General features: G+C 34.2%; 1 protein-coding gene across 2 annotated transcripts in view; it reads right to left on the bottom strand.

The window, feature by feature from the left end:
* The window catches only part of Osi2 (DUF1676 domain-containing protein Osi2), a 46,801-nt gene extending 24,765 nt beyond the window's left edge, over positions 1–22,036 (bottom strand). Inside the window, exon 1 of one of the 2 annotated variants that reach the window (XM_073964166.1) lies at positions 21,939–22,036. The gene's annotated coding sequence lies outside the window, so the exon portion shown is untranslated. Of the gene's footprint in view, positions 1–1,249; positions 1,269–21,938 lie in introns of those variants that run through there. The other variant, XM_073964167.1, reaches the window with a different exon arrangement.
* Positions 22,037–22,498: the final 462 nt, after the last annotated feature.

Below are 22,498 nucleotides of genomic sequence, written 5' to 3'. Positions count from 1 at the left end.
AAAACTGAAATTAAGCAGAAATGGGAACTTTGGGGAGGGAAAAGTATAGACTTGCCCCTCAACAAAATTTACCCCGGAAAAAGTGATCGTGAGTTCCTAATCTGAACTTGTATCAAAAAATTTTGAAATTTTGAAATTTTGAGTGGGATGTACAGAAAGAGTGGATCGATATAGTCCACATTCGAAGCTATTACGATGTGTAAAGTTTAGACCAAACCGAGTGTTACCGTTTTTTATCTTCTTGGAGCCTATAACCATGATTTTGATGCGAACTTGCAAGAGTCTACTATTTTTGAAATTGTTTCCTTTATAATTTTGTCAAAATATTAAAAAAATAGTAGATTCTTGCACACCTTAACAAGATTTAAATGAAAGGCGCTTACACCTGAAAGTTTTTGCGGATTCTGAAACCACAATGTTAATAGATGAGAAAAATCAAAAAAACAAAAACATAGCCTGAGGGATTCTCAAATAAATCCCGCTCAAAGTTCACATTTTTCCAATTTTTTTTAGGTTTTCACGATTTTGCTAGGAAACTGCGAGTCGTATCGTAATGGGACTAGAGAAAATGTTGTAGCAGTGAAAAGTCTTTACAAGATTGAAGTTTATGACTTTACCATTTTTGAGATATTGAAGTTCAAATTGGGACAATGGACTGACTGTATCGTCTTCTTATAAAACATTGCCATGACTGCAATTTCCCAACTTGAACTTATATATCTAAAAAATGGTACAGCCTAAAAAAAATTCACACAAACCAATCTTGTAGAGAATTTTCACAGCTATAAGATTCTTTCAGGTCCCATATCGATAAGACTTGTCGTCTTCAAGCAAAATCGCTTGAGAACAAATCATAAACGTCAATCCTCTAGAGAATTTTCACAGCTACAACATTTTCTTTAGCTCCATTTCGATAGGACTTGCGGTTTCCAAGCAAAATCGCGAAAACCTAAAAAATCCTAAAAATGTGAAATTTGACCGCCATTTACTTTAAATCCCTCCGGCGATTTTTTTTTTTTGTTTTTTCTCACTTACGAACATTGTAGTTTCAGAATCCGCAAAAACTTCCCAGGTGTAAGCACCTTTCATTTAAATTTAGTTAAGGCGCAATATTAATTTTTCATGCAATTTTTGTGTTTTAATTATACATATTTATTATTGTGAAAATAACACGTTTTTTTGGTAAATCATTTTCATGATAACTCAATTTGTATATACCTCAAAACTTTATCCAAATTTATGCACTTACCCAAAATCCAAAAACCTCCCAAAAATGGTTGACATTTTTGACATATTAAAAGTCAACTTATGTAAAATATTTCATTTTTTATCTCTCTTTGTGGTTGGTTTAATTTAATTAACCTTTAACAAATTCTTCAAATTGTTTACCAAACTTTATCCTTGAAACATAAATCCTTACTGTATGTGGTGTAGTGCTGCGTTGTCATGTAGACAAAAAGTTGGTCTTCCATGAAGGTATGGTGAATCGCAAGAAACTTAAATAACTCAAAACAATATAAACATTTTTCTTAGCTTTACTTTAAAACCGCTATAAAGACACAAAGCCAAAAACTTAAGTGGAAAAAATAAATAAAACAAATATCAAATACCAACACACATGAATACGAAAACACGTAACCAAAACTATAAAAAGGTAGATGATGTTGGAGAGAAACAAACAGCAAACTAAAAATAAAATGAAAGTAAAAGTTTTTTTGTAGAAAAGCATGTGATAGCTCTTTCATTGTCCAATAGACAGATAGACCGACAGACGCTTAGAGATTACTACACAGATTTCTTTTCAGTCTTTCAACAGCATCCAACCAAGAGCCAGCTCATGCTGTTAGCTGTGTTGTTGACTTTTGACAGACTACTTTTTCTAGTAGCCAGTTATCTGCTCACAGAGCTTGATATACAAACACACATGACAACAAAGCGTGTGTTGTAAAGGTCATGAGTTGTTGTTATAGTTTTCTTTTTCATTTTCCCTGCTTAATATATGATAATGGAGTAGAAAACTGTTGGTATCATCATGTAAGCTTGAAGTGTTGGTGTTAAGGATACGTCTATTGTTAGAAATAGAAATTAAATGGAAAATAATTTTTATTTCTAATTATACATTGCGGTTATGAAAAATCCTCTTCAGTCCCATGTGGTGAATACTGTCCTTACAAATTTGTCGGTATAGGTCCATGTTTTCATATAGCCCCCATAGAATGGTACCTCCAGATTTTCGGTATTTTGAAGGTCGTGTGCTCAATATTCCGCCGAAATTTATAAAATTTGGTATTCAGTGTTAGCTGGGGGTGCAAAATTTTCCACTTGAAATTGTCGGTATAGGTCCATGTCTACATATAGCCACCATAGAACGTTAGCTCCCGATTTACGATATTTTGAAAGTTGTGGCATCAATATACCACCGATATGACTGAAAATTAGTATTTAGACTGCCATGGGTGTACAAAATATTGCAGTATAAGCACTTTTCTTCAAATAACCCCATAGAAGCGTACTTCCCGATTTTCGGTATTGTGAAGGTTGTGTTATCAATATACCATCGAGACGAATGAAATTTAATATTTACAACTTTCCACCAAATCCAGAATGTCCAGGTTTTGGTCTAGTCGGTATTGCCAAATTTTATGTAATTCGCTCTATTCGGAAAATTGTAAATATTGGTCGATGTTTAGGAAGGAACAAAAATGTCGCCCCATATGTTATCTGTTGAGATTATATTATCTGTTGAGATTTATGTATGAACTACTCCTGCAACAAAAGGAAAAGTTTTGAATTCACTTCAATACAGTTCGTTGTGGAGAGTATAAAAAGTTCGGCCCGGCCGTACTTAACGCTTTTCTTACTTGTTATACCCTCAGCCTTTAGGCTAGAAGGGTATATACACTTTGATACGAAAAATGTATGTCTGTCTTGCTTGTGCGCACGATAACTCTCGAACATCGTAATATTTTGTCCAAACTTAGTTTAAGTTCGAAGATGGGCCATATCGGTCCACTCCTTCTGGTACCTCCCCCACAAAAGTTCAAAATGTTTCTGTAAAATGGTCTGAACGATAACTCTCGAAGGGAGCAATCGATTTGATCAAAACTTTGCACGTCGTATTATTCCTTCCAAGTATAGGTCTGGTTCGAATATGAACTATATCTGTCCACTCCTTCGGGTACCTCCCACACAAAATTCGGATAAAGTGCAGTTTAGGGGCTCCTCTCGGACGGTTTTGCAATTTTTTTCAGTTGGTTTTCCTTGCGGCTCCCTTTATGACGGTACAATTTTTTTTCTTGCGGAAGTCCATACTTCCTGAGATATTGGCCTAAAAGCTCCAAGAAACCCTAACGGCACCAACCAAAATGGCAAATCCGCAAGATAATCCTCGCAGGGAATTTCTGATTGGTACAGACTTTGCACATCGTATCATTTCATCCAGTTATGTATCAGGTTAGAATATAGATTATATCGGTCCACTCCTACGGGTACCTCCTACACAAAATTCGGATAGATTTGATTCTTTTTCCGGAGTAAGTCAATACTTCCTGAGATAATGGCCCAAAAGCTCCAAAACCCTGCCGGCTAGTGTGCAAGGTAACTCTAAAACATTTTCAAAAATTTCTTCCAAACTTAGTTTAACGTAATTTAATATTTCGAGTCCTTTATGAAGAAGTTTGGCTACTATAAATGTTTGACATATGTCAATGATTTGGTGTAGCCCCACATTACGGTACCTACAGATTTTAAAGCAAACTCGTGATATAAAATCAATATAATTTATATACGGCATAATTATAGTGTTTGGTTTGGTTTTGTTGTTTTTTTTTTTCTTGGTCAGTGGCTGACAGTGTTGCCGTTCGAAAAAATTTTTTCGGCCCAAAATTTTCCTAAAAACGGCCCAAAACGACCTAAAACGGCCCAACATTAAAAATTAAAACAAAAAATATATATCTCATAGATACCTTTTATTACTTTTAGAAAAATCGAAAAAAATATTGTCTATTTTTACGTAAAGGTAGTATGTCGCAAAAAATTGTCTGAGATATAATGATTGAAAGGCAACAATTGGTCTGTTCCTTTACTTTTGAAAGTGGTAAAACCGACAAAAGTAGCAAAAGTTGTAATCTGCTTCCATATGAATTGTATGGGGTCTGAAGTAAAGGAACGCTTTTCCAGTAAAAAGTTGTAAAATTTGAAGATTCTTGCACGTAAAGGAACAGAGCTAATTTATTGTGATTTGAATGTAGCATGTAAACTTTAAGTGCGTGTTTCTCGAAACGGCGTTTTTGAAGTCGGTGCCAACGATAGCTCTAAAACGAATTGACCGATCTTCATATGACCTTATTATATTATTCATGTGATCTTATTAAATACAAAAAAAAACGCCTTTAAGCCTTTAAGCGAGACTCAATTTTTTTCGTTAAAATCGAAATTTTGACTTTGACAGCTCAAATTTTTTTAAAAATATTTTTTTAATTCTGTTTTATTATAAGATGTGCTCTTTAAGATGAAGGAAAGTACAGTTTCACCGAGTCTTAGCAAATTCCAATCTGTTACTAGTAAATCAGGGTCACATTCTACAAGTCTGGGAAAATGTAATACCTGATATAATAAGCAAAACTTCGTTTGAGGTTATCTTATATGGAGTTATTGTATTTAGTAGTTTAAGGGCCATTATTACATCCTTTCTTTTACTATTGGATGGATTTGAAAACGCAAAGAAACCAATCTGGATGCATTAAAAGTGTAATTTTAATACAGAGAAGGTCCTCCTTCAATTTTAATCATTACTTTCAACTTTAAGTTAGCCGAAAAGCTATAAATCTGTACGCAAAATCCAAACTATAACAAAAGAAGAGTTGTCATAAAGGGGGTATTTGGGTCACTTTTATAGTCTATTCTCTTATTATTTTGATCTAGTAATTTAATATAAAACTCCAAAACAGCAAATTTTATTTCAAACTTTTCATTTTCTGTTAAATAAGAGTGCATAAATGTAATTGTCTGTTTCTGTGCCTACAAATATTTATGAAGTTTCTAGCTGGTACGATTTATTTTTGTAGTCAATGTCAATATATTGATGCTCTTTTTTATTTTTTTTTTTAATTTATTTTTTATAAAAAAAGACAATATGAGTTGACACTCGGATATAAATATTCATTCTTAAGGTTGTTAATTATAGGTAAAATATATGCCAAAAATAGAAAAAAACCTCTAGCTTGGCATGATTCGTTGCCACCAAATTATTATGAACTTTTTTTATTTATGAACACAATGTATGAATATTTACCTAATACTTAAGTATCATGAAAACAAGTAAAAAAGTATCAGTCGGCTTGGCCGACAGAGATATACCCTAGCCTGTGTATATTGAAACAATTTTTACCCAAAAAACGTATGTATTTAGAGGGTTTTTAAATTTTTGCGCGTATGAAACGACAAAAATGTTGACTAGGATTAATGAGCAAAAGTTTTGCGGAGGAAATACTTAAAGGAATGGATCCACATTGACTATTATGGAAGTTGATTTCCATCCACTTCATATGGTGCAATAGGGGGTTTTTACACCCTTCGGGCTGTTTGCTCAAGAAGTATGGACGTGCCCCTAACAAAAAGTTTACCATCGTAATTGAGGCAGCGAATGCAAGATGCTTCAACAAAAATCAAAGTGATTCGATATTAGGTCTTAAAGTGAACTTATCCGAAATTCTGTGTGGGAGGTACCCGATGGAGTGGACAAATATAGTCCATATTTGAACCTGATCTATATCTAGTAGATATATTAGGATATGTAAAGTAAAGACCAATTCGGCCACTCCCTTCAAGAGTTACCGTACGAACAATTTTTCCGAACATTTTTGAACTTTTGTGGGGGAGGTACCTGAAGGAGTGGACCGATATGACTTATCTTCAAACTTAAACTATGTGTGGACAAGGTATTACAAAGGTCATATTTTGGACCGAATCGGCAGATCCGTTCGAGAGTTATCTTCCGCTCCATCCACCTCACACTGTGTCATAAGGGTTTTTTGCAACTTTCATGCTATTTTCCCAGGAAGTTTGGACTTGCCCCTGATGAAACATGTACCGTCGTATGGAGGGCAGTAAATACAAGTTGCTAAAACAAAAATCAAAGCGATTCGAGAGATGGCCCTAAACTGAACTTTTCCGGAATTTTGTGTGGGAGGTACCCGAAGGAGTGGACCTATTGAGACCATATTGGAACCTCATATTACCCTGGTAGAAAGTTTACGCTATACAAAGTATGGACCAAATCGGTCACCCCTTCAAGAGTTATCGTGCGGACAAACTTTTCGAACATTTTCAAACTTTTGTGGGGGAGGTACCGGAAGGAGTGGACCGATGTAGCTCATCTTCGAACTTAAACTAAGTTTGGGCAAAATATTACGAAAGCCAAAATTTGAACCGAATCCGTTCATCCGTTCGAGAGTTATCGTGCGCTCCAGCCAGCAGGACAGACCGACAGACAGACGGACGGACATGCCTAGATCCACTCCAAATTGTCTAAAACACATTTCGTCGAAACATACTTGGGGTCAACAACCATTATTTCGATGAGGCACATTTTCATCGTATCAAAGTGTATATACCCTCCTTAGCCTAAAGGCTGAGGGTATAAATATATTTCAAAACCCGGGTAACTAAAACTTAAAAGTGACCATTAAACTACTACGAGGACCTTCTTGGCATTATGTTTTAATGTGAAAATTATATTTTTAATGCCACCAAATTGCTTTATTTTACGTTTTCAAATCAATCCAATGGTAAAAGTATGCATGTGATAATAGCCCAAACACTAATATTTGATATTTTATAAAATATTGTTTAAAATTATTAGCATGAAAACGGCCCAAAATGGATTTGGGCCGCCCATCGGCCCAAAATTAAAAAATATTTTTTATTCGGCCCAAATTTGGGCCGAAATGCCCAAAACGGCAACACTGGTGGCTGAGGGTATTTCTCCGTCAGCACAGCTGACAGATACGTACTTACTTGTTTTTTTTTTTTTTTTTTTGACAGAGGATTTGCACAAAAGCCGCATAAATGAAAAAGTAATATGATTTTTTATTTCAATTTTGGTATTTGTAATTCTTTAGTGGTCTAACTGTATGAGGTCAAAAAACAGCAATTATTATTGGCACAAGATTTTGTTGTTTTTGTTGTTTTTAACTATTAATATGCACAACATGCACACCAAATTTCAATGGAAAAATAAATGGAAAACCCATATTGAAGTTTTTACATACATTTACATATATGTATGTATAAGCAAATATGTATGTACGTACATAAAAACAGACATAAAATCCTTTGATGTGATTATATATGTTTTGTCAAATGTATGATGAAATTCCCATGACGCAAACAAACCAAATGCATTGCTAAAAATAATTCTATAAAAAGTATTAAAGTCAATTTTCGGAATTTAAAAAAAAAAACAGTAAAAACAATAGTATACCCTATACCAATACGATTTCAATATGACTTGGCGATATTTTTCTAGACCAATTTCCATCACATTTTTCGAATCATCATCACATCAAATTCGTTGAACAGCTTCCAAAGTAATTTAGCGAACTTTTTTCTAGTCCAAATTAACGTTAACATTTTACAAATGTAGCCTGATTGGACTAAAAAAATATATATAATGGAGCAATATTCCACTCTGGATCGATTACAATATTATTTGTCAAATTTACATGGTATAATCCACGGTTTCGGAGTCGGAGCCGTAGTCTACGAGTAGGAGTCGAGCAATTTCCCTGAAGTCGAAATCTAAGTAAAAAAAAACAAGAAATTACTCGACTCCGGGCATCAATTTTTCCTCATTTATCATTGCAATACTTTTTAGGATGAGAGATCCCTTTGTTGATTACATACTGCATGGCGGGAACATTTTTTGGTCCACTTAATCTTCTAAATATTTCCAAGCAAATTGAATTTCCTTGGCAATTGAATTATCGTTTAGGGTGAATGTCAAAGAGAGTCGATTTCTTAAAGTTCTGTATTTGAGTATAATATTGGAAGAATGTTGTTCCTAAAGAACCCCTTAGGACAAAACTAACTTGTATGGCTCAACATATAGTAAAAAATTGAAACACTGTGCGTATTTTAATAAGTTTGAGTGGTATAGGAAATTAACCACGGAATTGACTTCGGAGTCGTAGAAAAATCGGCTGCGAATTATTATAGGTAGTGTCATTAGAAGGTAGTGTCCTACACACCGACATTTGCAATTGTTTCATTGAACATTAAATTTTCAAAATTTTAAATTGGAATCATTGAAATGGTCCTGCTTTGAAATGTATGTACGTAAAAATTGTGACAAACGTTAATATGTGTACCCCGCAACTAACTAACCAACCATTATAGCAACTAAGCTATAATATTTTTGATACCCCCTAAAGTATGTGATGTTATTGTTATTAAAAAAGTGGCTAACTAAAAGTGTTAACATCAAACATTGATGTTACTGTTAATATTATGTTACATACGAAGTGTGCGTCTGCGCAAAAGCTTTATGCTTGAACAAGTCAATAATGGTTTCGGATTTCGCTAATGGATTAACAACACTCATATCAAGACTTCCATGTTAAAAATAGACATACATAAGTTTATTAAATATAGGGATTGCATTGCTATTATTTTTGATTATTTCATTATTTTGTTTTCCTGTCGCAGAAACAAATGAACTTTAGTTTATTATACCCTACACCACAATGTGGGGAGGGTACTATAGGTTGGTTTTGGCTCAACTGTTTGTAACACATGGAAATAATGGTCGTACTTATATGCACTAAAATTAATGTTTCGACGCGATATGGCTGTGTGTAAACTTGGTAATCGGGCTACAGATTGGCACTTTTGATCGGTTCGTCACAAAATTTGGATGTTGGATAGTTGATGGTTGGATGATGATAGTTTCTTATGCGAAAACCGTCCACTTTTATGCTTGGTTTGCATTTACGAAATCCACTAGATTTCAACTGTCAATGTAAACCAAGCATTAGTATGGGTATTCCAAAAGCAAAAACTGCAGTGAAGGAAGAGAATATCGCAATAGTTGCTAATCGAGCATTACTGTTTTTGTTGGGGTTTGAAATGTTATGATGAATATCATAGCGTTGTTGGGGGCCATCCAAAAGCAAAACCTGACAATGGAAGCCTTAAAATGAGGCAAAGTAGGTTGGTGAAGGTTGTTTAACAACAGAGAAATCCCCATAGTCGATAATAAATCCAATTTTTAAATTTTTTTAATGAGTTCTAATGACGAATATCGGGTGCCACCGTGGTGCAATAGTATGCACACCCGCCTTGCACGCTGAAGGTCGTGGGTTCGTTTTCCCGGCCAGGCAACATCAAAAATTTTCAACGGTGGCAAAATACCCCTCAGTAATGTTGGCGAGATTTCCTGAGTATTTCAGCCATGTCAAACTTCTCTACAAGTGGTGTTAAACACGCCATTCGGACTCGGCGATAAACAGTAGGTCCCATATAATTGAGCTAATGTGAATCGGGGTGCACTCATTGATATGAGAGAAGTCTCCCTTGGGAGTGGGAGTGTTTGTGGAACAATTATTTAATGACGAATATCTCAGCTTTGTTTGGGCACATTTCAACAAAAGTAACCAATAGTTATGAAGACATTCTGAGCTTTAAATTGATGCCAATTACGTTATCAAAAGTGGTCAAATACTAGAGATATAGAAAAAGGCGCTCGAGTATACCCAATTTTCAACTTGTGGAATTTAATTTCCATGACGTATATCTCTGCTTTTGTTGAACATATTCTAAAGAAGATCCTTATAATGAAAGTAAATCAATAGACAGTAAACTGTCCCAGTTTCAATATTTTGAAACTTTTATTTTGATGACAAATGCCTTTGCTTCTAATTGGTGCATTCGAAACACTTAACCTTTGATCACTTGATTTTATAGAAGTTTTTTCTTCCTTCGGCTACCTGTTAATTATAAGTTTTTACAGAAACCACATTCATGAGCGGTCACTATTTAAAGCCCTATTTAAAGCATAAAGCTGCATGGAGCAGCACATTGAACTTGCCACATATATTTGATGTACCAATTTGTGCAAAATTAAAAAGACTTCTGTAGGAGTACGACCGGTGCAGAAAAAACAGAATATTGATTCATTGAATGAAATGTTTGTGCAAAGAAGAAACCTCTACAAACTGCAAATTGAGAGCAACGGTTAAGGTTGTTTTTCTACTTCCAGTGGCAGTATAATAACTAGTTATTCTAGTGGTCGTAGAATAATATATATAATTGTTCCACAAACATCCCAGGCGGGACAGGGGAGACTTCTCTCATATCAGTGAGTGCACCCCGATTCATATTAGCTCACTGATATGGGACCTACTGTTTATCGCCGAGTCCGAACGGCGTGTCTAAGACACCACTTGTAGAGAAGTTGTACAAGGCTGAAATACTCAGAAAATGTCGCCAACATTACTGAGGGGTATTTTGCCACCGTTGAAAAGTGTTTGATGTTGACTGGCCGGGGAATCGAACCCACGACCTTTAGCGTGCAAGGCGGGTGTGCATACCATTGCACCACGGTGGTCGTAGAATAACTAGTAATAAAATGCGATAGGTCCTTGTTAAAATAATAGGTTAGTAGAGGGCTTTGTAAGTAGTTACGACTTCCAATAAGTTCTATAAAAACCAATTGTTTAGTAATGATTTTTTTTGCTGGGAAGCGTGAATGCCAGCTACATGACAGTCATTCTAGTTCCAAATAATAGTATGCTAAGTCTAAAAAGTGAGTTTTGCAGGAGAAGCTCTCAAAGTTTGGAAATTTTTTTGAACTTCAGTACTATGCTAAGTCAATATTTGTTTATAACTTCTGTTCGGATTGACCGATCATTACCAAAATTAGATGGAATTTAAGTTAAAGGACGTTCGACACCTCTAAATAATAGTTTGCTAATTCTGAAAAGCGAGTTTTGCAGGACAAACTCTTAAAGTTTGGAAATTTCTTTGACCTTCAGTACTATGCTAAGGAAATATTTGTTTATAACTTCTGTTCGGATTGTCCGATCATTACCAAAATTTGACAGAATTTAAGTAAAAGGACGTTAAATATAAAAATGTAAAGAACTTGAAAACATTCTAAGTCGACTTAGCATACTATTGTTTGGAGGCGTCGAAATGTTCGAGCATAATGTTCTGAATAGCGTTCTTCGAGTTGTCATGGATATGGCCAAACATCGAGTGCTTCTTTGTGCAGGATTTGATAAGTAATTATGCTCAATTGAAAGCCGTCTTCACCAAAAGTAAAACTGAGCTAAAGGAAAGAGGCTGCTGCAGAGACTTGCATATTCTCCTCCTTAACTTCACTGAGTGAAGTGAGATCCTGGAACTCTTGTGACATTCTAGAAGATTTTGAAGAAATAGCTGTAGCTTTGAATGACTATCAAAAAGTTCTCAAATGCTTGAGAATCATCATCTCCAATGACAACGTGAATATTTGACTTTTTTATGTTTTTGATGAGCCACCGTTGAGCTTTGCACTGAGAACGTTTGCGGTTCAATCCCAGACCAGAACATCACCATCGGTGGTGGCAAATCTCCTCAGTCCGCCATGAGAACCTTCTCTAAAAGTGGTGTCGTGAGACACGTCGGACTTGGCGATAAATTGTAGATCAAATATCATTGAGGTAAACGTACCCAAAATTACAACAACAATTACTGTATGGAATTCCAATAACTACTTTTCTACGTTTGTTTTGCTATTTTTTTGTACGCTTTAAGTTCTATCTCTTTCCCTCTCTCTTATTAATTTTGTGCATTCAGTTATGTATTGTGTCGCATTCATTGTAACCCCTGCTCCTCTCCCTTATTTACTACCTCCGCCTCATTAGTTGTTTACATCAAGTCGTCTCTTTGTGTGTATGTGTATTTTTGAATCCACTAGCATGCCGCGTGATCTTACTAACTTAGCTGGTCCATTACAGAACATTTGTTCCATAGACCGAACTAAGAAAAAATCTCCAATGTCGCGTGATCATTGTGGTTTGTCTACGTTAAGGAGACTAGAACAGGCTATGTATCAGCAGGCACGTATAAATACAGCTAAGGAACGGTTGGGAGTTTGAGCAGTTAATTGTGTATCTTAACACGAGCTATAACCGCCACTGTAATCTAAAGAGTAAATAAGTAACCTGAATAGAGTAAAGCTGTGTGCTTACTAGTTACTTGAGATAGGCTTTGTGCTAGTAGATAGGTAAAGCCTTGCGTGAATAACTGAATTGAATCACGTCAATAAAGTATTATAGAATCGTTGTCCAAAACAAACTAACCTATTATTTTACAAAGGTATTTCGCACTGAACTTCTGATTTGTAGCCAAACATACTACACACTGTGCCACGCGTGCGAATAAAAGGGTTCAAACTCTCACATATGTATGTATGTACAACCAACTCTTCGTCACAACTCTCTGTTTTGTAGTCGGACCGTACTCATTACTTAGCAATGATTAAGGTAAGTTGTTATTGTAATAGGTTGACTACAACCGCGTATTTTAAAGTAAAGTAAGTAGCTTTGCCTTGTTAAATAATGCAGAAAGTAGATTGTTTACATTACTTATTAATGTGTTTTTCGTCTCATGTGACTGCCCATTTTTGCTAGGAAGCTTGTGTTCAAATGTATATCTGCTTTTAAAAACCTCAAAAATTAGTCCAAAAATATAAATAAAAATTTTAAATCATTTTACGAGATATTTTATATCGAATTACCTTATATACAATATTCTATCTAATGAGATTGTAATAAAGTTAAAGCAAAAGTTTTAAAATAATATAATAGTGTCGAGTTCTTCAGATTTTTAATGGGACATAGATTTGAAGTAATCGATGTACATCTACTGTACTGTCATCATTTTAATTTAGTCATCATAAGTTATCTGGTAAATAAATTTTGTATCTCCCTGAAAGAAACGTTGATCCGTGAATAGGATGTAGGGTATCACATAGTTACCAACTATATATAGCCTTTGTTAACTTGTTTATATTACATGCTAGTATGTGACAATGATTAAATTTCGGATGAAAAAAATAAAATCAAAAAATTTGCAAATATGCTATAAATATATATTTTTTATTTTAGAGGTCATTTTAATGTTTTATCTTTACTATTATTTATGCCAATATCATAAAAATAAAATATGGAAATAAAAACCGACTGCATCATAACCTTGAAAATCAAAATTAGGTTATGACAAATTTATGTGTTTGGTGGTCTTTAATATTCACACTCCATGAATACATTAACAATTCATTGAACTTAATTAAAGTTTGGAAAAAAGTAGTTTTGTTACACAGAGAAACATGGGAAAAGAGATGAAGAAAAAACATATGTACATATGTATATAGTTATATGTACATAAATACATATCTGAGTATATACAATTTGTCTCCAACAGAGTAAAGAAATGATACGCAAAAAAAAAAATTGTAAAATATAATCCAAGACATCTTTTGGGGGATTGTTTTTTAAAATACATTGAAATATTTTTAAAGGCATTTTCATGTTAGATATCCCCTTAAAATCCATTTAAAAATATATTTTTCCGAGACATCTAATTAATTATGTATGACACTTTTTCGTTTATTTGCTTTTCCTCTACATTTGAAATGAAAAAGAAATATTTACACAACGGATGTTGTTGAGCTAAAAAAAAACACCTTCAATACAATTTATGTATATATCCTCCTTTGAAATAAAAGTAAGGTAGCTATAGAAAAGAAATATGGGGGGCAGGTTTTTGTGGGAACACAACAACAGGAAAACACATCATCAGTATGCCATTGTATTAAAATTAAGGATTGTATAAAAATCTTATAAATATAAAAACGTGGAGGGAATTCGTTTTGTTTTTTTACAAATATCTCGAATATTTTTTTATATTTATATTCTGGTAGACATCGAACATACACACATATTTCGCAAGGAAGCCCTTTTTATAATTTCCTCTGGGTTTTGGTTGTAATGTTTTGAGTACTGGGAGCCAATGCCACCTTTCTACACTCATCTACACACCCCCATTCCACCCACATAGAGACAGACAAAGGAAGTTGACATAATGAAAATTAATCAGAAGTGAAAGATGTGAATACCATATACTCTCTGACATTGCCATATGGCATGCCAAAATTGGATTATTGTCAAGAATTTTATGGAGTGGAGGATGGCTAAAAAAAGAAAGCAAATTAAAATAAAAACAATCAACAAGAACACCAACAACACTCATGCCAAAACTCTTGGCAAATTAAGTGGAATTGTTATGCAGGTAAAATGAGAAGAACAAAATTCCAGGACAATTATTGGCCATATTGTAAGTGGAATTTTTGTTGGAAAACTTTTTTTATACAAAATAGTCAAAGATGTCAGAGATTTCGAGATAAAAAAAATTTCAACGAAATCTTGTAAAGGAATTTTACTGCAACAGATGACAGGAATATTAAATTCAAATAATGAAATTAAATATAAATGAAATCAAATAATTTTCTAAACTTGCAAGACAGATTGATTAAATTTTGCGAATTTTTCTGTTAGGCGTGTGTGGGAAATACAGTTCTATGAAATCTGGCCATTATGAAAGGTGTTGTTATGGGCGTCACACAGTGATTTGCAATCGTTTTTTTCGGCGAACTCTTCACCGGAACGAGATATTTAATTTCCTTGTTCGACAACTAATATCTCAATACCGGACTATTTTTGTATTTAGGGTGGACAGAAAACATCCATACAATAAAACAATGTTTGATTGAGTCTTTAGTGGAAAGACAATTGAAATAAAAGTCCAAAATTAATTTGATTGAATTGACTTTTTATATTTCGCCACAGTCAACAACCGACTTGGTACTGATTTAATGATCTGCTGGTCTTCTTGATTATTATTCATGTTGTAAATACTCCAAACAGAGGCAAAGATAATGGTCATTAACATAAATATTTTGAAATAAAAATTTTGGGATAGCTTGGTTCTTTTGCAATAACTCTGATATTTGATCAAAAGTTCAGGGGATCTATTTTCAGTAAAATATTGTGCCGCGGAATACATCCAACAGAAGAAGGCATTCGGATACCCGAGCTTCTAGTATTTGACTACTCGTGGTAACACAATTAGGATCAATTGCAAGCTCAGAAGAAATTGCTACAACCAAAGCTGCTGCAATGAGAGTTAAATAAATGGAAATATATGTACATGCAAATTAGGTGAGATTATCTACTTTCAGAGTCCGATTTTTATTTAGGTATACACCAAATAAGAATAAAACGTTGACTTTTTCCGCAGTTTTTTTTAGCCATTTCCTCCCCTGAATACTATCTGATCATCACCTTTCTCTGTGGGACGCCCATCTTCACCCGACCTGTAGCAATGTTTAGATTGTCAGAAGGAAGTACACATATAGCCAGATCGTCTCAGCTCATCGATGCGTTACAAACATATGCACAAAAAACTTATTATTTCGGCGCCTATATCTCTGGAATATTGTCGTCATGACTACAATGACTACGCCCTATTGAAATTTCCGCACGCCATAGTCCTATTTGGAACTGGATCTAATTTTGGGAGTTCTTCCTTTCGATAGTTTTCGTGTAGAATTTTTGATTCTTTGTTGGGTCATTTCCAAATTTTGTTGTTTTAGGTGTCCGAAGGAGTGGACCGTTATAGTCCATATTTGGTCACTATAGGATTTTTTGACATTTCGGATCATTATGTCTCTTGTTGTAAACAGGACAACATGAAGTACTTTCGGTAAAAAATTGCAAACGAACCTCGTGCAGCCCTTAAACTGTACTGTAAAAAAAATATTTCAAAATTAAGACCATCCTGAAAATTGATGCAATTGTAAGAAATTTAACTTTAAATGTTTGGCCAAATCGGATAAATATTCCTAAGTATTCGTGCGCATAATTTGAGTTGATGGCGGTAGGATTATTTAAAGTTTTACAGTTATTTAATTGGTACATTATCTTAGAAAGTATGGACGTGTCTCCGACATAAATTGTACCGTTTAAAAAAGGCCGCGAGTACAACCTGCTACAAACAATTTCATGATTATTCGAGAAGTGTTCGTAAATTGTACTTGTGCCAAATTTTTAAAATGTTATTTGGAATTTAACCGAAAGAGCGGTCCATATTCTAAGATGATCTATATCTGGACGAAATATTTCAATGCACAAAGTTAGGACCAAATCGGATTCTCCCTTCGAAAATTATCGTGCGCCGCGTTATGGCGAAAATTCTTGAACTTTTGTCCGAGAGGTACCGGGACCGATATGGCCCATCATAGAACTTGATGTAAATTTTAACAAAATACTACGAGAAGCTAATTTTGAACCAAATCCTTTAATCTGTTCGAAAGTCTAATTGTCTGAAACCATTATTTCGTATATAACACCCTCATTAGCTTAAGACTGAGGGTATAAAAAATTTATCCGATGTCCTTAAACTGAACTTGTGCGACAAATTTTGTTGTGGGAGGTACCCGAAAGAGAGGATCGATATAGTCCATATTCGAACCTGTTATATATACCGAAGAAATATCGGTTGATCCGCTCGGGTCAGCAGTTTTAGTTGATCACTGTAGGATTTTTTAGATATTTTGGGCCATTATGTCTAGAAGCACGGACATACCAACTGAACACATTATGTCGCTGTAAATAGGACCACAAGAAGTACCTTCGGTAAAAATTTTAAAAATTACGTGAACATTTAAAATTTTTGTGAGGGATGTAGCCGAAGGTGTTGTGCGAACTTTATACACGTTTGGAAGAAATTGTACGGCGTACAATGTTTCGGCCAATTCGGAAGTAGTCGTGCGCATCTGTCATTGCAGTTGGTGTCTACAGTATGGACCTGCCCCCCCAAAAAAATTATGTTGCTATAATAGGGCCCGCGAGGACTACCTGATGCAACGATATGATTTATGTTCCATATTCGACCTTGATCTTAAAACCCAGCAAAAAATCGTAACCCATTACAAAACAATGTATCAAGGTAAAACTACTTACTTCTCTACTTACTTAGTAATGAGTACGGTGGCACAGAGCGTGTGTGTCCGTCTACAAATTCCTAGGGTGTGTATGTTCAAAGTTCGTGGTCGGCACACACATTTTTTGTTAAAAATATAAGAAAACTGTTGGTGGTGAACATGTAAGCGTTTAAACAACCTTTAATGTTCATACGCGTAGCATAGTGTGTATTGTGTTCCGCTACAAATCAGAAGTTCGCATGATCAAATCCAGCAGAGAGCAAAACAAAAAGCTTGTTATACCCTCCATCACGAGTTGTATTGTAGTAAAATGGATCAATTAGTTTCCTTTCGTTTATGAAGAAGACTAAATACCAAATTTCAGCAAGTTTGGTAAAACAATGTGACTAATCTTCAAAATATCGAAATTCGAGGGGTACCGTTCCATGGGAGCTATATCAAAACGTCGATATATACCTACAAATTTCTAGCGGAAAGTTTTTAGACTAAAAGCAGGCTAAATACGAAATTTCCTATATTTCGGTAAAAACCTTCAAAATATCGAAAATCAAGAGGTACGCTTCTATGGAGGATATAGGAACCCGCGGACTTATACTGATAATTCTCTTCTGGAATATCTTATATCGCCATGAAAGACTAAGTAACAAATTTTAGTCTTTCGGTGGGATATTGACGTCATAACCTTCAAAATTACAAAAATCGGGAGGCGCCGTTCTATGGGGGCTAAATTGAAACGTAGACCTCTACCGTCGAATTTCAGTCAGAAATGCTTTTACCTCCAACAAAGGCTAAATACCAAATTTCACACAACCTCCAAAATACCGAAAATCGGCTGGTACCGTTCTATGGGTCTATATCGACACCTCCAAATAATAGTATGCTAAGTCGAAAAAGTGAGTTTTGCAGGAGAAGCTCTCAAAGTTTGGAAATTTTTTTGAACTTCAGTACTATGCTAAGTCAATATTTGTTTATAACTTCTGTTCGGATTGACCGATCATTACCAAAATTAGACAGAATTTAAGTTAAAGGACGTTCGACACTTCCAAATAATAGTTTGCTAATTCTGAAAAGCGAGTTTTGCAGGACAAGCTCTAAAAGTTTGGAAATTTCTTTGACCTTCAGTACTATGCTAAGTGTATATTTGTTTATAACTTCTGTTCGGATTGTCCGATCATTACCAAAATTTGACAGAATTTAAGTTAAAGGACGTTAAATATAAAAATGTAAAGAACTTGAAAACATGCTAAGTCGACTTAGCATACTATTGTTTGGAGGCGTCGATATGAAGGCTTGGGCATATACCGACAAATTTTAAATGGATCGTTTAATACCCCAAATAAAGACCAAATACCAAATGTTAGCCATTTCGGTGCATTATTGTGGCCACAACTTTTAAAATACTAAAAATCGGGAGGTACCTATACCAAGAAACTTCTGAGGGAATTTTATACCCCAACGGAGACTACGTACCAAATTTCGCCCATTTGGGTGTGATAATGAGGCAAAAACCTTAAAAATACCTAAAATCGTGTGGTAGCGTTCTATGGGGGCTATATCAAAAGGTGGACCGATATAGCCTAGGTGTAGAAATTTACCCTGATTATGAATATATATACTTTACAGGGACTCCGATGAATATTTCGATGTGTTACAAATGGAATGACACATTTATTTATACCCTCCATATAATGGTGGAGGATATAAATATGAAGTGTGTTGAAATTGAAAACAAATTCCACCTCAACTATTCTAAAAATAGAAATATATTTTTTTTAGGTTATTTTTAGGTTATTTTTCTAGTTGCCATATATAACTGGTTATTTAGTGGTCATGCCCTTGTTTAAATAATGGGTTGGTGGGGGGTTTTGTAAGTAATTATGACTACCAAAAAGTACTCTTAAAACCCATTATTTTGTAATGATTTGTTTTTTTTTTTTGTGAACTATTACCAGGAATAAATTTTGGACCAAATCGGCAGATTAATTTTAGAGTCATTAAACGCATTACATTGACGAAAAAATTAACTTTTCTTAGATACCGGAACGAGTGGGCCCATATGACCTAACCGCCAACTGATTCTTAGTTTGAATAAAATATTATAAAGACAAAATTTGGAATAAAATCGGTTTATCCGTTCCTGACGGACTGATAGCGCTATGTCGTTTCCATTTTCTAAAACGGATGTCGTTCAATTATTTTGATGAGGCACATTTTTATCCTGTGATATTGTATGCACTCTCTTTAGCCTAATGGCTGAGGGTATAGTAAAACCTATATGAATAATTGGTTTAGGGATTCTTTTTGACCTATATTTTTTGGTTTTCGTGGTTTCAATATTGTTTACTGTTGAATTACATATATAAATTAGAAAGAAGGGGGCTTTGGTCAGACAAATCGAATTTTGTATCAATGTGCGCCAATGTGATGACAGATACACATGGAAACATATTTGGATTGATGTAGATTGCCAGTTTACGATATCACAAATTTCAACCGAAATCAAATTTGTTAATCCGCTTAAAGTAGTCCATATTTTTATATTTGAAATTATAACCGTTAACTTTTACTTTAATACAGAACATTACCCGTTTCCGATTACAGAAAAACAACTTAAATACCTTTATAAAGCAACTTAAACACCTTCTAATAAAAATTATTTATAGCTCATGTTTAGGACATAATAAGACAAACTCCTATTTTTGAGAATATTTGTTCTCAGTTCAAATATAGTGAAATCGGACAATGTTTCAAGATGAGGTTTTTGATTTCCTTTATTTTTTGCTGTGGTGATGCTGCTTATCAACAAAATATTTTAGAATATAGTCCGGTCAAAATAGACATTGAAATAGCAAAAATTCCCACAGAGCTGAAATTTTGTGGAGAGCTAGGGTTTGCCATTAGTAGCAATGTCCTAAAAGTCCCCATCGATCCCATGTGTGCAAAAAAAATTATTCGCGGTCAAAGGTCAAATTTTAAGGGGTTTTAGGTTTTCGGATTTATTTTTTGAAAACGGTTGATCTAATCAAAAAGTGACTAAAGTAAATATTGTAGACAGAAAAATTATCTACAAGTCTGACCTTTATAATTTTTATCCTAGAAGGAACCATTCTTGAGATATAGCTGTTCTAAAAAACACATGATTTTTATGCACTTATAAGGGAAATATGTACATATTCAGACGAACCGGCTAAAATAAGCGAAGTAATCGGGTCTGTCCCCCAAAAAATATATATTTTCTTGAAGAGAGAAATTATAGCTATCTTCTAAAACAAAAAAAAATTCCAACATAATCGGAGCGTGTTTAGTAGAGTTATTCAATGTAAGAGTAATTTTATGCAAAAATAGCCCATTTAACCCACATGTATAATCGAAAGCCCAACGGGAACGACCCCAACGAAAACTCTCCGATTTTTTTCAAGTTTTGTCCGAAGGTAGGGATTGTTGCGCTGATTACGGAAAGGTACAATTTTCAACGGTTGCGGATCCGGTTCGCCGGTTATTCGACCAGAAAGGCCAAATTTAAAAACCGGGTTAGACCCGGTTCTATTGAACCGATTACTGCAAAGTGAACATCGTTTGAAAGCTTATGGAAGTATCTAACACATTGTGTCGTTACTTTAACCGATTCGCCTCACAATGTACTTACGCGGCTAATTTTTTATTTGACCTTTAGATCGTGATATCTCGAAAATGGTAAGTCTATTTTAAGAATCATAAAGACCACACTTGTAGACAATTATTGAATCTACAACTTTTACTTTAGCCGGCTTTTACTAAGTCTTACCGTTTTTGAGAAAAATTAAAAAAACTGAATAATGCCTCCAAAAATGACCTTTGACCCCGAATAACTTGTTTTGCACACATGGGATCGATGGGGACTTTTAGGACGTTGCTTCTAATGGCCAACCATAGCTCTCCACCAAAATTCAGCTTTGTGGGAATTTTTGCTATTTCCCCCTTATACGCATGTCTATTTTGACCGGACTAATATTTCAGAATTTTTTTCGCGCCTTGAAAATGTCAAAATCTGTAAAAACTATTTTTCTATTTTTGCTGTTATTTCAGCTATCTAATAAAATATATAAAAAAAATTTTGCACAGTGGGATTAGATTGAATTTTTGCGATTTAAAATGTAAAATCAATTTTTATCAATGATTGTACTTTTCGATTGTCTTGGATTTTTTTTTTTTTGTATTAAACTACGAATAATTACAAAAATTTTAAGACCTATTTGGTACTGGGATTCGAATGATTACAATTTTTTCTTAATTTTTTTTAAATTTGTCAATTAAATTTTTCTTTTATATCAGTGTGCGAAATTCCATCCAAGCCAACATTGCAAAATGTTTTTACATCTTTTATTAGATAGCTGATAAAACAACAAAAAATACAAAAACAAAAACAAACAAAAAAGTTTTCCCAGAATTTGACATTTTCAAGGCGCGATATCTCTGGAACCGTTAGTTAAAAAAATTCTGAAAATATACTAAAATGTGTTGCTGATGTGCAGCATCACCACAGCAAAAAGTAAGGGAAGTTAATAACCTAATTTTGAAAAAGTTACCGGTTTCACTTAGAAACCCACATACATATATTGTTGTTATAAACTTTTACACTATTATTTATTTTACCATTAAACAATTAAGAATTTTCATTCTAATCACATTTGTAAAACTTTCCAATACAGTTTTTTTCCTTAATTATTTGCTTTTTAATATTTGTTCACTTCTAAATAGTTGTAATTTTAAGTCATTATTACAACAACACAATTATTATATACACATTTTTAATTTTTATTTTTAATTTATAACACTGACATTGTAATGTATTAGGTGTGGTCACACCTATTTCGTATTAACACAACAACAAAACACTAGGAAAACAACTTACTTTCTGATGCTGCTCTCTACTGTTTGCAGGAGTGTTGTTTGGTCCTTACGACAAAGATTTAAATGTTTTTGGCAGTTGATGTAACTACCTTAACTGGTGTATAATTTTGAACTGTTGGCACCAATTGCCGGCAACAATGGTTTTATACAAACCATACACAAACTTTGAATTGGATGGCAACAAAAACAACAACAATAACAATGCAGCCAGAAATCACATTATGATGTTGGTTTACTGAGACAGAGAAGTAATAATGATGATATTGGTAAAAACCCAAAACAAATCCAAGAAGAAAAAAAACACAAAAGCAACAACGTTAAGTTAAATACAAAAAACAAACGTATAAAAAAGAGCAAATACTATATGCATACAATAATTTCCTACAAAAATCTACACTGCCACAACACCACCAAAACATGTATAAGACCACAAGCTATAGCCATTCATGCATCCACAATATGGATTTCTGGCAATACGTATAAACCTAATTCGCGTATAAGAGTGAGATATCTTAACCAGATTCACATTGAGGTAGGTTGGGAATTTACTATGCTCGCACA

The sequence above is a fragment of the Musca autumnalis genome, unplaced genomic scaffold, assembly GCF_047663935.1.
Source record: "Musca autumnalis isolate F117 unplaced genomic scaffold, ASM4766393v1 scaffold_1, whole genome shotgun sequence".
NCBI classification, from domain to species: Eukaryota; Metazoa; Arthropoda; class Insecta; order Diptera; family Muscidae; genus Musca; species Musca autumnalis.
This window is presented reverse-complemented; position numbering and strand designations above follow the sequence as displayed.